The sequence below is a fragment of the Akebia trifoliata genome, chromosome 2 (assembly GCF_017979445.1).
Source record: "Akebia trifoliata isolate Shusen 1 chromosome 2, ASM1797944v1, whole genome shotgun sequence".
NCBI classification, from domain to species: Eukaryota; Viridiplantae; Streptophyta; class Magnoliopsida; order Ranunculales; family Lardizabalaceae; genus Akebia; species Akebia trifoliata.
In genome coordinates, this window is record NC_141376.1 from 24168144 (window position 1) to 24180473 (window position 12330).

The window sequence follows — 12330 nt, forward strand, 5'->3', positions numbered from 1 at the left end:
CAATGATCTCTATGTTTCTCAATTCTTCCCTTCATCCAATCAACCACATTAGAAGAAGTCCAGTCCAGTGGAGACCTCATGAATATGAGAATCAAGAGCCATTTGAATACCCCAAAGAACTTCCAACAGTTTCACCAAGCTGGGTATACCCATAGTGCAATTTTCAAAGAGTTGCATTACTCCCTATTTATATCACAATGAAGCCTACAAGCTTTAAGGTGTGGAATCGTATTCATCCACTTCCTTATGCAATGGATGCTAATCAATCACGTAACTTTTCACACGTTTCATATGTGTTCGAATTGTTCTTTCTGTGCCTTTAACCACCAATACTCTTTGCTATTTCTGCTTGACAGAATTTTCTTTTTACCACTAGAGATTAAGATGCTTTGATGAAGTTTATTGATTTTGGTCTTTCTAATTATATCAAGCTAGCTAACAATTGATTGTTGTGCTGAAATTTGTTACCATTAGTCCTTGATTGAACGTTGCATTTTGCTAAATTCAGCAAGGTAAATCATTGGAAAAGAAAATCAATTTGCAATCAGATGTTTAATATTTTCTTTACTTGGTAAAATGATTCTTGACATGTGGAAGATCTATTTCCATTGGACCAAGTTTACAAAAAATCTCATGAACCTTCAAAAAATTCATGCAGAATATTACTTTTTAGTTTCAGGATTCTATGCAAAATTAATTAACTTGTTACCATGGAAACTATCATTCCTTTTTGTCAATATAGTCTTGACTCTTGAATAAAGATGTTAGTTTGAACTATAAACATGTGCAGTTCTTTGATGATTTACTTATGCATTAGTATGGGATTAGTAAAAGTTAGTGTGGTAATAGCAGCTCTCTTTTATTATTTATTTTAGAGTTTTCAATGTGTGCAAGTTGGAGGACACAGGTTAAATGTATATATATATATATATATATATATATATATATATATGAAAAAAATTACACCAGTTGATACAAATTCCGCCTTTATATATTGTTTTTGAAGGATATATAATAAATTAAAAAAAAAAAAAAAGCGTGTAGCAGCAGATTTTAATATCCGCCACTATATGTGTTATATTTTTTTTGTTAAAATGACCTATTACAGCGGATCTTAATATCCATTGCTATATGTATTATATTCTATTTGTTAAAAAATTGACTTATTGCAGCGAATATTAGTATCCGTTGTTAAAGGTATTACCTGTAACAGCGGAACAAGTTATCCGCTACTACACTTAACGACTGAGGCAACAACGTCGGATCTTGGTTCCGCTGCTCATTCGGTACAGTAACTTTTACCGATGGAAAAAGTATCCTGTAGCGACGGAAAAATCCGCCGTTATAGATAAAAAATGTTGTAATGCTACCAACTTTGTTATCTTGTGTGTCTGGCATTACAAAGGTGGATGCAGTGGACAAAAAAATTAAAAGAGAGAAATCAAGTTCTTGTAGAACTACGACACCAATTAAAGGAATCTCAGTGTCGTCTTTGATTTACACCCTAAGGATAGGGAGTTTGAGGAAGGTGATTGGGACTTGTTGCGACTCCAACCTCATCAACAAACTTCTTTATCTATATGAAAATAACTGCTAAGGTAGAATCGAAGATTCTCCAAGATATTTTTTTTTGATTGATGATTCTCCAAGATATTTGCTAAATCAATTTCGATTCCACCATATCCAATTGATATAGCTGTAGATATATGTAAATATATTTTGAATATTTGTATTTTGATTCTTTCCTGTTTTGTAGGATCACACAATTGTAATTATTCTATATATACAAGACATTATCTCCTCCATACATTTAAGGAGGATTTCAGCCATTACTATTTGTTTGTTAAACATCTTTATGGTATCAGATTCAAGGTTTTTTCTTTGATTCTACTATGACTGATTCGGTTTCTTCCTCTCCTACTCTTTCGCTCAACAACATGGTGCATATGCTCACCATTAAACTAACTTCCTCCAATTATCTATTGTGGAAAAATCAGTTTGTTCTTTTGTTAGCCAGCCAAGAACTATTTTATTATTTGGATGATACCATCGTGGCTCCCCCAGCCATGATTCGTGCCTCTGATGGAACCATAAAGCCAAATTCGGGGTACACTTCTTGGTTGCATATCGATCAGACGTTACTCAGTTTACTTTACTCTTCTCTTACAGAGGAGTCTATGAGTGAGGTATTGGGTTTACGTTATTCTCATGAGGCTTGGCATGTTCTTGAAATCTCATTCTCGCACTAGTCAAAAACTCAAGAACTACAACTCAAGGATGAACTTCAACTGATGCAACGCGGCTCTCAGTCTATTGTTGAGTTTTCTCACACTTTCAAAGGTCTTTGTAATCAACTGACTGTTATTGGTCGTCCCATTGATGACATAGATAAAGTCCACTGGTATTTTCGAGCATTGAGACCCAACTACAAGATCTTTTCCACCACCATGATGTCACAACTTCTGCTACCCTCCTTTGTTGAGATTGTTCCAAAAGCTTTGATTCATGAGATTTTTGAAAGATCAATTTCCCACTCGTATTCCAACTCTGCTTATTATGTCCAGCAGGCTTCCAAAGCTATAGGGGTCAAGAAAGGGAAGAATCAGTCTTTCTCTTCTTCTACACTTTCTGCCAATTTGAAGTCGTCATCTACCTCCTCTGTTTACTGCCAGTTGTGTGACAAGGAGGAACACTTGGCTAAACATTGTTGGACCTTCTTAAAACTCAAGAAGAAGCAATCGACTAATCTTGCTGAAGCTTTTTCCACTTGCTCGATTCACGATTTGAATGGCTTTGAATGTTTCCTTGACTCTAGTGCAACGTCCCATATGACCAGCAACACCGAGGGTGTGGATCAACCAGCTATCTATTCTGGTAATAAATGTGTCATGGTTGGAAATGGTCAGTCTTTAGCTATCTCTCATATTGGTTCCATTTCATCTCTTATTCCGTCTAGTCCCTTTCTTCTATCAAATGTCTTAGTTGTTCCTAGCATAAAGAAAAATCTTATTTCGATCAATCAGCTTACTAAAGACAATAATTGTTTTGTTACCTTTTTTTCCTCTGGTTTTACCACTTTAACCATACAAGATCGGGTCACAAGAATGGCACTGGGAGTTGGAAGATGTGAAAATGGTCTCTATGTGTTGGATCAACGTCATCATGTTTTTCTGTTGAGCACCTCCTTTTCACCGCGAGCCTCTGTTCGCTTATGGCATGCTCGCCTTGGTCGTCTACATTATTGCACTATTGCTTCTCTTTCTAGATCAATATCTATTTATTGATGTAATAAATTGGTGACCATTGATTCTGAAATTTGTGTTGGTTGTAGACTTGGCAAAAACCACTGTTTACCTTTTTCTCTAAATAATGAATGTTGTGCCATGCCTTTTGATCATTTACACTGTGACTTATGGGGCCTATCACTAATTCTTTCTTTTACTGGATATAGATACTATGCAGTATTCATTGATGATTGTACCAGATTTAGTTGGATATTCCTGTTAAAACAAAAATCTGATTTTTTTGATACTTTCATCGATCTACAACAGTACATTGAGACGTAATTTTCAGGGAAAATAAAATCTTTTCAGTGCGATGGTGGAACCGAATTTACTAATAATAAATTTCATTCTCATCTGCACTCTTGTGATATTGTGCTCCGTCTAGCATGTCCTTACACTCCTAGTCAAAATGGCATTGCCGAACACAAGCATTGTCATGTCATTGAAACTGGACTTACCCTTATGTTCCATGCGCATGTACTGTTCTCTTTGTGGGTTGAAGTTTTTTCTACTGCCGTCTTTCTCATTAATTGACTCCCGTCATCGTCACTTGATGGCAAAACTCCTTATGAGCTCTTGATTGGTAAGCAACTAGATTACTCAATGCTTCGCACTTTTAGGTGTCTTTGCTTTCCTTATTTGAGAGGTTACTCTCCTAATAAATTGTCTCCAAAATCTGTTCATTGTATCTTTTTAGGTTATAGTATCCTTCACAAAGGGTTTAGGTGCCTAAACCGCAAGACACATCATGTCTATGTTTCTTGACATGTACAGTTTTATGAGAATAATTTTCCCTATCACAGTGACTCTATGCAAAATCTGCAGTCTAACATTGACTACACTCAGTTTTCTGATTGTCAGGATTGTATGTCTAGTTCTTCTAATGTTGGTTTTTCTCATTCGTCTTCGAGTTCACCATGTTTGCCTTGCAATGACTCTCCACATCTACCATCAGATCCTTCCCCTGATCCTAAAGTTCTTCTTCCTGTGGAACCCCTTTCGGAGTTTGCAATTCCAGACTCACCTCTTCTTCCACTGGTGTCTTCGGTTCCTCATGTGACCACTTCCGACCACCTGATGATTACTAGAGGTAAAGCTGGTATATTCAAACCACGGTTATATCATGCTATGATTGTTTTGTCTTCTTCTCAAGTTTTTCAAGCACTTCTTGCTCTCAAAGAGCCTAGGGGTTTTAAATCTGCTACAAACTTCCTGAATAGCTCTCGGCTATGGATGATGAAATTCAAGCTTTGAAGAAAAATGATACGTGAGTTGTTGTTCCTCGTCCTCAAAATCATAATGTGGCTGGATGTCGTTGGATTTTCAAAACCAAACTTCACTCTATTGGGTCTATTGAGTGCCATAAGGTTCGTCTTGTAGCTCAAAGATTTTCTCAGATTCATGGTTTTGATTTGGGTGATACTTTTAGCCCTATTGTGCACCCTGCTACAAATATAATTATTTTGTCCTTGGCCATTAATTCTAGATGGCGCTTACATCAGTTAGATGTTAAAAATTCCTTTTGCAATGGTTTTCTCAATGAAGAAGGGTACATGGAACAACCGCTGGGATACACAGATCCACAGTTCCCTCAGCATGTGTGTCACCTGAAGCGTGCTTTTTATGGCTTGAAACAAGCTCCTCGAGCTTGGTTACATCCCTTTAGCTCTTTTTTGCTTAAACTTGGGTCATTTCTAGTCCGGCAGATTCCTCACCATTTGTTTTTCACTCCTCGCTTGGAATTGTTTATCTACTTCTTTATGTTGATGACATGGTCATAATTGGAAGTAATCCTTCTATAGTTAAAAGCCTTATTCTCGGCTTTCTAAGGAATTTTCCGTGAAGGATTTGGGTGATCTTCATTATTTTCTTGGCGGTGAAGTTCAATCTAATGAGAAAGGTTTGTTTCTCAGTCAAACAAAGTATGCACTTGATATCATGTAATGTGTTTTAATGATTGATGCAAAGCCTATCTCTACACCTTTTGTTGTTGGTCAACACCTCTCAGCTGAAGGAAAGTTGTTCTTCAACCCTACTATGTTTCGTTCTCTTGCCGGTGTTCTTCAATACTCACCAAGCCTGATTTATCCATCAGTGTGAATTCTATTTGCCAATTCATGCACACTCCCACTGAGGACCACTTTCGTGCCACTACAAGAAAATTGCAAAATTTGAACGAGTATTTAAAACGGATTTAAGCCGTTTCAGAATCAAGACGGTTTTAAGCCGTTTCACACTTTTTGAGTCATTTGTTTCAGTAAAAAACAAACGCAAAAAAACAAAAATCCTTTTTCGAACGGTTTTTTGCATCGGTGAACAAATGAAGAATAGCTTCAGAGCTCAAATTCTTCGATCTTCTTTGTTTAAGGAACAACGAACTCCTCTGCCTTCTTCATCATCTACTATCTTCGACGAACCTTAAAGTTCGAGATTTCTCCTTCCATCATCTTCGATCTTCTCGATTGAGGTCACGAAAACTGATAGCTAAAACCTCTTCGATCTTTGATTTTGATCCTTAATGCTTAATTGTTTCTCCTTTTATCTTTGATCTTTGATTTGGATCTTCAAAAAACCCTAAAGCTCGTTTCTCCCATCAGTGATCTTTTCACCTAAATCTTGCTTCTAATCTTCGTTCCTTATCTCAATTTCTCCCTTCTTTATCTCTAGTTCTCTATTCTTCATCACTGTTTCGATTTCATCATCAATGATAAAGTTCCAACCATTGAAGCCAAAAATAAGATCGAATGGAGGCAAGCCTGTAAGACCTATACAAAGCCCCCACTTTTTCTTCTTTTTGTAGCTAGAAATTGCTATTTTTCAACTTTAACACACATTTCTGTTTCATTCTTTATTTTTAATGGATAGATTTGAAGGAAGATTTGCCAGTATTTCTTGCTTCTTCAGACCCTGTCTATGGGTTTATTTGTTTCTTTTGTTGTCTTTGGTACAGAGTTTTCTACTCTCATCATAAGACGTACTAGGTTTCTTTTGATTCTTTTTTTTTTCTGTTTGGTTTGCTAAGATTTGTGGTTCTGTCCTACTAAGTTCAATTGGATTGTTTAGTAGGAATCATATTGAAGTTTACTGGATTTCTGGTGGTTTTGTTTATTTATTTGGTTTTTTAGTGTTGTTCTCAGTTTGGTTGAATTACTTAGTTGCATGGTTTTGAAATATACTGGTTTTTATTTTTATTTTTCTTGTGGTTCGGCTGATTAAGTTGTACGGTACTACTTTAATTTAGTTGGAATATTGGTTTTCTTATGGTTCTTTTTTTATTTTGCTTTGCTAAGATTTGGAATTCTACTCCAAGTTTGCTATTTTGTTTCAATCATTATGTCCACTAATATGAATGCTAATCTTAGATTGATTAGTGATACTTGTTTTCTCTCTGCACTTGTTCCATGTTAAAAATCACAGAATTTAGTTTCATTATGAAGAGTTCTATAGCTTTTTAAGGCTTGGCTTTACAGAACCCACCACTGCTGCTATTGTTATTGCAGATAAGCAAGGGATGCTTTTGGATTACATTAGTCATTCTTACAAATGTTGGAAAGGATTCATGCCCCTCACATGCATCACACCCATAACAGAGTATGCTTCCTAAACTGCTAATTACTTCTAAGCGAATCATCTGGAATGTTCATATGAGAGTCGAAGTTATTTCCATTTTTATCTAACTCTGTAGTTTACAATTATATTGTGCCATTATATTGTTTTACACTTATTTCAAGGTTGGTGTCTTAAAATGCCATTTTGCAACAATAGGTCAGGGGATGGTTTTTTTTTTGTTGTTTTTTCCCTCCAATTCTTAAGTTCTATCGAATGTATGTCATGTTGTGAATTAGTAGACATTTTTATCAATAGGTCAAAAGACCTGGTGGTTCACAACATAATTTCTTCAGTATGATTGAGCTGGTGAGATGGTCTAGTCATATTTTTTCTATGATGCCTGGGTATGGGAATGAGTATGAGTATGGATACGGGAAGGGGGTACATTAGGTCATTTTTCAATATCCATGACACATACACAGGCATGGTCTATTTTGAAAATCATTCATAATATGGCCACATATACATGTTTGTTCCCGTGTCAATTAATGATACTGAGTTAGCAAACCTGCTGAATGTAAAAAAAAGCATGTCAGTTCACACTATAACTTATTCCCTGGGAGATTTGCAGGCTGCCACTGGCAACTTTGCTATTGGTCATCTACTTGGCAAGGGATCCATTGGACGTGTTTATCAAGCAAAATATGCAAATGGGAAGGTATGTTTATCTTGGGATATTATAATTGCTTACCTGATGACTCTTGACTTTCTTGTGTAAGAGTTGTTCTCCGATTGTTCTTCATAATGCTTATCAAATTTGGGTTTGAACATACCCTGAACATATTCCTATTCCTCGATTCAGATTCTTCTAGAGCTTTAAACTTACAATGCAATCAATTGTAAACAATTGTTGTCTATGGGTAGATTTGATTGTTGTCTCAAACTCTGGTCGAATATTGGCCTTAACATTCGCTTAGGCCAGATCTTGACTGGTGTGCTCAAACTCCCTGCACATTCACCATGTTGACATGTCTGCTGTTGGTTGGATGGTCTACTGATCTATCCTTTTTCATTTTTCATGACTGCTCATCAAGGATCATAGTTGAAGCCCGTATCCAATCTTTCCGATTCCATACTTTTTCTGTACTCCCTTGTTTTGGGACCTTTTCCTCCTGTAAAATGATTCACAGATTCAAGCCGTTCCTCTTGACCTCATGAAGTTCCATGAGGCAAGGCACCCGAAGCACACTTTAGAACAGGTTAACCTTGCAATTGATTTCTAGCTTCTACTTGGAATGGGGGAAATCTGTGTGGTAACCAAAGCTTGTCACCTGGTTTTTTGCACCTGTTATTTGGAAAGTACTCTCTAATGACTCACTCATTCTTGAACTAGATTTAGCTATAGCAATATTGTGGCCAATTTACACTCCAAAAGTGAAAAAAATGCAGCGTAAATCTGTAAAATTTTCCAACTAGTTAATTTCTTTTCTTGAGTTCTTCCAGGCTACCACTGCAACTGTTTGGACATCACTTGGTTGGGTTCCATTGGACTGTTTTCAAGAAATTGCAGATATTTTATCTTGGGATTAAATTCTTGCCTCATGACTCTGACCTTGTGTGTTGTTCTCCGATTGTTCTTCATAATGCTTATCAAATTTGGGTTTGGCTGAACATACCCTATTCCTCGATTCAATTCTGTCTAGAGCTTTCTTACTACTTCAATTGTAAACAACAATGCAATAGATTTGATTGTTGTCTATTCGGGTCGAATATTGGCCTTAACATTCGCTTAGGCCAGATCTTGACTGGTGTGCTCAAACTCCCTGCACATTCACCATGTTGACATGTCTGTTGTTGGTTGGATGGTCTACTGATCTATCCTTTTTCATTTTTCATGACTGCTCATCAAGATTCATAGTTGAAGTCCGTATCCAATCTTTCCGATTCCATACTTTTTTTGTACTCCCTTGTTTTGGGACCTTTTCCTCCCGTAAAATGATTCACAGATTCAAGCCGTTCCTCTTGACCTCATGAAGTTCCATGAGGAAAGGCACCTGAAGCACACCTTTAGACACCTCTAGCTTCTACTTGGAATGGGGGAAATCTGTGTGGTAACCAAAGCTTGTCACCTGGTTTTTTGCACCTGTTATTTAGAAAGTACTCTCTAATGACTCACTCATTCTTGAACTAGATTTAGCTATAGCAATGTTGTGGCCAATTTACACTCGAAAAGTGAAAAAAAATGCAGCGTAAATCTGTAAAATTTTCCAACTAGTTAATTTCTTTTCTTGTGTTCTTCCAGAGCAACTACCATAGTATTATCATGTTTTCCCCAACTGTTTAGAAGAAAGACATACATCATCAGGTGGTTGGGTTCACCCATTTGGATCTGTTTTTGGCCAAGGAGACATTGCAGATCCATTTTTATCATAACTTATTATGAAGGATTAAATTCAGATTGCCATCATGGTAGCTGTATACTGACCCATATGGATGTGTTATTTGAATATTTGATCATTATAGTTTAGGACATCTCTTATATATTCCGGATCATACCATTGCTTATGTCTCTTTCCCTTTAATGCTTCAGAGGCTATGTTTCCATTTTCAGGTATCTCCATGAGATTATGTTCCCCTTCCTCTGTTCACAAGAACATCAAGTCGGCTAATATCTTGATGTTCCCATGAGATATGTTCCCCTTCCTCTTTGATATAAGCCTCACAGAAAACTATTGATGGACCATCTAGCAAGGACAGGAGAGGTGGAAGGGCTACTTCATTTAATATCATTCCCATCAATACAGGGGCTGCTAAGGTATGGATTTCTTCCACATAAATCATATTATTTAGTGTATCTTAGAAGCATCCCCTGTTAAATTAGCAATATTTGGTTTACGCCCTTGACCATAAGTCGATCATGCTTTTTCTTGATGATTTAACAGTGACATTTGATGTTGGATTGTGTGACTAGAAGCTTATGACCTAAAATTTTAATAGAATTCTCCTACTAGGGAATCAAAATGTATGGTTTTGGAAACTGTACAGAAATTGCAGAGCATGTTGGGACGAAGGGCAAAGCTCAATGTATCGACCACTACAAAAGTTCCTACATGAACTCGCCATGCCTTCTTCAATCAAGGTTAGTGATGGTGTTGACAGTGGATGAAATTCAAAATATATGGATCTGGATAGAAATGAATGATGGACAAGAGTTGTATTGCTGGCCCTAAGTAGCTAGGATAAGGCACCATTAATATTGGTTTTGGCTAGTACATTTTTCCTGTTGGGAGGCTTATCTTAGAATTGCCAGCTGGAATGTTGGACGATGACAAGGGTGATGTTATTGGAATAGCAGTTCGTGAGGTCTCTCTCTCTAATCTGATTGTTTGCACCTTTAATTTTATAATGCTAATAAGATGATATGGCTGGTTGGCAGACATGGTTGACCTCACTGCTTTCCTTGACCCATCAACTGGGTGTAAAGTTTTTCCTTCACCAGTACACATTCAACAGGATTGGGAAGAATGGAGTCAAAGCTTTTTCAATGAAAGACTTATCTTTCGGAGAACCTTTTGTCTACAAGCATCTCGGAAGCATGGCATCTGTCGGTTGCTATAAAGCACTGATCAACCTATGCAAGGCCAAGGTAATTTCATCTTCTCTTTTATTTTCTATTTACTGCCAAGCCAGGGAACTACTAGTGTAGATATGTAAACCTATAGGTTTAAATCCAAAACTCTCATTGGTGTTCTGACGCAGTCGTAAGCATCTTGAAGTGTCTTTGGATTTGCAATCACTTTTGTCATTAGATCATGAAACTTCCCATTTGTGTATTGTTGCTTCACCCTCTTTTTAATGCGGATTTCAATTGATCGCATTGTGGAAAGGGACTGACCAACTGCATAGCAAGCAAAGGCATGTAACTAGCGTATTGTTCTGATTTTTAATTTTATATTATCATATTTTGGGTTCTCAGGAAAGAGTTAGAAGGTAATCTGAAAGGAATCTTGGGATACATTGAAAATGACGTGGTTTCCAGTAATTTTGTTGGTGACAGCAGGTAAGGACACTTGGTTTACAAAAAATCTATTTTGGTATCCTCTTAATTTGTATTGTAGTTGCGTGTGTGGACACATGGATCCTAATCTGAGCCCAATATTCAAGTCCAAACGTTTCCTAATGAGTAGATCTACTTTTGTGCACAGAAAAAAAAAATTAAAAATTAATTGTTTTTCAAACATTTTAGATATCGGTTTTTGATTACTTTAGATATCAGTTTGTAACCGATGTCCAAAGTCCATTACGTAGGACATCAGTCTTAATTTCCGATGTCTTAGGTATTTTTATTGTGCGGGTGCTTTCAGATTTGGAAAGGTTTAAAACCGTTCCACGTTTAAATTTTGGAACGGTTTTTAGCCGTTCCCAATCCATGGATCTAAAACGGCTTACAGCCGTTTAATCTCATTAACGACGCCTCGATCAGACATGGTCTGAGAACCGTTTTAAACTGTATTAGGAACGGTTATAAACCGTTCCTAATTGCCATTTTATTGTTGTAATGTGCCCTCAAACGTATTTTGCGTTATGTAAAAGACACTCCTCATCATGAACTTCAACTCCATAAATAGTCTAGTCATGATCTTCTTGCCTATGCTGATACGGACTAGGCTGGATGTATTGATACGCGCCGCTCCATTACCAGTTATGCTAATATTTTTTGGCGCCAATTTAGTCTTTTGGTCCTCTAAGAAACAAAGCATTGCCTCTCGTTCAAGTGCAGAAGTAGAATATCGCTCGTTAGTTGTTGCAACTTTGGATATTGCTTGGATTACTCAATTGCTTCGGAACCTCGTGTTACACTCTCAATGCCACCCAAAATTCTTTGTAACAATCAAAGTGCGATTTTAATGGCAGTCAATCTAGTTACTCACCCTTAATCAAAACACATTGCGATCGACTACCATTTTGTTCGTGAACTTGTTGCTAATGGCACTTTGAAAATTGATTTTGTCCCCTCCCATTTGCAGCTTGCCGATTCATTGACCAAAGGTGTCAACAAGCCTCAGTTTTTTCTTTTTTGAAGTAAGCTCAGTGTTATCCCTTCTACCACGCTCACCTTGCAGGGGGTTGATAAGGGAGAATCGAAGATTCTCCGAGATATTTGCTAAATCAATTTTGGTTCCACAATATCCGATTGATATAGTTATAGATACATGTAAATATATTTTGAATATTTGTATTTTGATTCTTTCCTGTTTTATAGGATCACACAATTGTGACTATTCTATATATATATATACCAGACATTATCTCCTCCACACATTTAAGGAGGATTTCAGCCATTACTCTTTGTTTGTTAACCATTTTTAATAACATCAAGCTTTTGTCCAAGTTTTATTAATCATTTCAAATAATCCAAAAGATTGGACCGGTTGCCTATAGATTGGAGCTCTCAGTTGGGTACCGAACATATTAACCCAATGTCTCATATTTTAAG

General features: G+C 36.8%; 1 long non-coding RNA gene across 3 annotated transcripts; it reads left to right on the forward strand.

Moving 5' to 3' along the window:
• Positions 1-5538: 5538 nt before the first annotated feature.
• On the forward strand, positions 5539-10767 carry LOC147409943 (uncharacterized). 3 transcript variants are annotated; one of them, XR_015175492.1, is made up of 3 exons: positions 5539-6228; positions 6785-7551; positions 9445-10767. It is a non-coding gene; the product is annotated as an uncharacterized LOC147409943 (long non-coding RNA). The 3 variants fall into 3 exon arrangements; XR_015175491.1 differs by having other exon boundaries at positions 5539-6042; XR_015175490.1 differs by lacking the exon at positions 5539-6228 and having other exon boundaries at positions 6236-7551.
• The last annotated feature ends 1563 nt before the right edge of the window (positions 10768-12330 follow it).